At 50.0% G+C, this 4,260-nt stretch overlaps 1 protein-coding gene across 1 annotated transcript in view; it reads left to right on the top strand.

Moving 5' to 3' along the window:
• The window catches only part of MAD1L1 (mitotic arrest deficient 1 like 1), a gene marked incomplete at its 3' end in the record, with an annotated part of 117,506 nt that overhangs the window by 98,466 nt on the left and 14,780 nt on the right, over positions 1-4,260 (top strand). The window lies entirely within an intron of this gene.

Below are 4,260 nucleotides of genomic sequence, written 5' to 3'. Positions count from 1 at the left end.
GGGTCGGCCGTTTCATGAGCATCACGTCCTCCCGGTCCAGCCGTGTGTCGCCAGTGGCAGCATCTGCTTCTTCTCTAAGGCTCAGCCGTACTCCGTGCAGGTGTCACGCCGCTTCCGGCTGCGGACACCACGGGGCGCTCCTGTCGTGGCTCCTGTGGGTCAGGCTGCAGGGAGCAGGGGCGCGGCTCTTTCTTCGAGATGCAGATTTTATTTCCTTTGGACATATTCCCAGAGTGGGATCGTGGGCCATATGGCTCTCATTCTAATTTTAGTTCCCGTCGTGGCTGCTCCGTTTACGTTCCTCCGGCAGCGCCCCCGCGGCTCGCCAGCACCTGTGGCCGGCGGCCTTCTCCTCGGTGGCCTTCCTGACAGCGTCGCGCGGTGGCTGTGCTGCAGGTCTCCCTGTGCCGGGCGGTGCTGAGCCTCCCAGTCCCAGGGGCCGGTGTGTTCTTTGGGACCTTGCTCTTCAGCTCCTCTGCCGCCTCTGGCTGAGCTGTAAGAGCCCCTTATAAACACAGGGCGTGACCCACCGAGGAGACGGTCTGCAGCTACTTCCCCCGGCCTTTCGCTCTGCGGTGGCTCCTCTGCTGTGCAGGAGCGATGCAGTTGCATGTGGTCCCACTGGTTTATTTTTGCTTTTGTTGCCTGTGCGTTGGGTGTCATGTCCAAGAGTCGGTGACAAGATGCACGTCAGGGGCTTTGTCCCGCGTTTCTCCTAAGAGCCTGTGGTTTCTGTCTTCACTCGGGTCGATGTTTGTACAGTCGGCACCGCTGACTGGGAGATGGTCCTTCCCGGGCGTGTCTTTGGCTCCTTGCCAAGGGTGGACTGTGGGGAGGGGGGATATTTCTTGTCTCTTGTCCGCTCGACCAATGTGTCTGTTTTATGCCAGCATCACACTGTTTTGACGATTATAGCTTTGCAAAGAACTTGAAGTTAGGAAGTGTGATGCCTCCAGCTTTGTTCTTCTTTCTCAGGATTACGTTGACTCTTTGGGGTCTTTTGTGGTTCTATAAGAATTTAAGAATTATTTTTTTCTATTTCTGTCAAAATTGCCATTAGAGTTTTGTTCTGTTTGTGTTTGTTTCTTTTGTTAACCCTCACCCGAGGACATTCTTCCATTAATTTATTTAATTTAACTTAATTTTTAAAATATAATTTTATTAATTTCAGAGGGGAAGGGAGAGGGGGAGAGAGAAACATCAGTGATGAGAGAGTCATTGATTGGCTGGCTGCCTCCTCCACGCCCTCAACTGGGGATCAAACCCGCAACCTGGGCATGTGCCCTGACCAGGAATTGAACCGTGACCTCCTGGTTCATAGGTCAATGCTCAACCACTGAACTACACCGGCCAGGCCATTTTATTTATACACACACACACACACACACACACACACACACACATACACACTAGAAGCCCATTGCATGAAGATTTGCGCAATAGGCCTTCCTTCCCCTGGCTGCTGGCACTGGTTTTCCTCTGGCACCCGGCACCCAGGCCTTTGGTCCAGCCGCAGCGGAGAAGCCAAGCCTCTTCAGTCTTCAGTCTTCACTCCAGCCGGAGCCTTCAGTCTTCGCTCCACGCCTGCATATGCAAATTAACCACCATCTTTGTTTGGGTTAATTTGCATAGTCCCTCTGATTGGCTGGTGGGCATAGCGGAGTGACACTAGTTTGCATATTTCTCTTTTATTAGTGTAGATACACACACACACACACACACACACACACACACTGAGTGGCCAGATTATTATGACCACCCCATCAGTACTTCGTTGGGCCACCTTTTGCCTTCAGTACTGCACCGATTCTTCTTGGCATTGACTCCACGAGATGTTGAAAGGTGATGTGAGGAATCTGACACCATGCCTGATGAATAGCATTGTCCAGTTCCGTGAGATTTGATGGCTGTGGAACCAGCTGCCTGATGGCTCTTTTAACTTCATCCCACAAATGCTCAACTGGATTGAGATCTGGTGATTGTGGGGGCCACCTAAGCAAGGTAAAGTCTCCCTCATGTTCTTGAAACCACTCCTGCACAATACGAGCACCGTGGCATGGCACGTTGTCTTGTTGGAAGAAGCCATCTCCATTGGGATATGCCATTAACATGATAGGATGAACTTGATCAGCAACGATACTTAGGTATGTTGTGCTATTCAGACGTTGTTTCACATGAATTAAAGGGCCCAAATCATCCCAGGAAAACATGCCCCAAACCATAACACTGCCCCCACCAGTTTGAAGGGTTGTACTCATGCATGTGGGGTGCATGCTTTCATGCTGTTTCCGCCCAATTCTCACTCTGCCATCTGCATGATGCAACTGGAAATGTGATTCATCAGACCACATGACTTTTTCCAATGCTCGACTGTCCAATCCTTGTGTTCCTGTGCGAATTGGAGACGTTTTATCTTGGTAACTGCAGACAGCAAAGGTGTTCGAACAGGCCTTTGGCTGTTTTGCTGATACTAGCTCCATGGCTCCCAGCGCCAACAATCATCCCACGTTCAAAGGCTGTTAAATCGCATTGTTTACCTATATCTTCAGAAAAAAATCACTTCTATCGTGGTAAACAACCTGCTTCCCTATTTATAATGGTCTGGCCCTCTAGCAACTTCAGCGCAAAATTATAGCTAATTCGCCTACAAACGTCAGGTGGTCATAATAATCTGGCCACTCAGTGTATGTGTGTGTGTGTGTGTATATACATTTATACACACACACACATATCCTATATAATAAAAGGATAATATGCAAATTATCCCCTCGACCCGGAGTTTGACCCAAGTTCAACCAGGGGGTGGGGGCTGGCCCACCAACTGCCTGGGGCCCCTCCCCCCTGGCTGGCCCTGTCCCTGATCGGCCCCCCAATCAGCTCCCCCACCCTGATCAGGGGTGTGGCTGGCCAGCCAACCTCCCACGTCCCCTCCTCCCAACCAGCCCATCCCATCGGCCCCTATTGAGGCGGGCCAGCCAGACCCCACCCATGCACGAATTCATGCACCAGGCCTCTAGTGTGTGTGTGTGTGTGTGTATATATATATATATATATATATATATATTTAGAGAGAGAGTGGAAGGGAGGGGGAGAGACAGAGAGAGAGACACATCAATTGGAGTTTGAGCCTCCAACCGAGGTTCGTGCCCCCCCACCCTTCCGTCTGAGGGCGATGCTCTATCCACTGAACCAAACCGGCCTGGGCGCCAGTGGAGCTTTGATAGCAATTACATTGAATCTGTAGCTCATACGGACATGTTAACATTCACACTTCTTCCATGAACATGGACTATCTTTCCGTGTTCTTCTTCAGTTTCACTAGTATCATCAGTGTCTTACTGTTTTCACTGGGCAGGTCTACCTCCTTGGTTAAATGTGTTTCTGAGTTTTTTACTGTTTTTGCTGCTATTGTAAATGGGATTGGCTTATTTATTTTTAGATAGTGTGTTGTTAGTGTACAGAAATGCAACTTATTTTGTATATTATGTTAATATTCTGCAACTTCACTGAATTCATTTCCTAGTTGTTACAGTTTTCTGGTGGAGTCTTGTTTTCCATGAAGCAGATAATTTTCCTCTTTCCTTTCCTGTGTGGATGCCTTTCTTTCTTCTCAGCGCGAGTACCGTGGCCGGGACGTGCACCCCCGTGGTGAATAGCAGTGGGGGGGTGGCCTCCTTGTCTTGTTCCCGATGTAGAGGAAAACCTGCAGTTCTCACCACGGCGTGTGACGTTAGCAGTGGGCTTGTCGTGTGTGGTCTTCACCATGTGGGCGTCTGTTCCTCTGGCACCTGGTTAATTCTTTATCATGAACGAACGTTGAATTTTGTCAAGTGCTTTCTGCGTCTGTGGACATGCTCATGTTGCTTTATCCTGCGTGTGTTCATGTGTGAGTCACGGGGGGTTGATTCGTGGGTGTTGAACCATCCCTGGAATAACCCCACCGGCTACGGTGTCTGCGCCCTTTATCGCTGGTTCCGTTTGCTAATGTTTGTTGAGAATTTCGCATCAGTGTTTACCAGGGGCTTGGGCCTGTGGTTTTCCTTTCTTGGGGGTCCTTGTCTGCGTGGATGTCTGGGAGTGCTGCCTCGCACGGTGGATGGGAACGTGTCCCCTCGTTTGGTTCTGGACGAGTTTAAGGATCGCTGTCAGTCCCTGTGAAGGTTTGTTGTGTGAAAGGGTTTGGTAAGAGATCATCTCACCAAAAAAACCCCGCTGTGTCTGTGGGCTCTGTCTTGTGGGGGAGAGGTTTTTCTCTTTCTT

Source organism: Myotis lucifugus, unplaced genomic scaffold, assembly GCF_000147115.1.
Source record: "Myotis lucifugus unplaced genomic scaffold, Myoluc2.0 scaffold_974, whole genome shotgun sequence".
NCBI lineage: Eukaryota > Metazoa > Chordata > Mammalia > Chiroptera > Vespertilionidae > Myotis > Myotis lucifugus.
The sequence above is the reverse complement of the archived record's forward strand: the minus strand, read 5'-3'. Positions and strand labels throughout refer to the sequence as shown.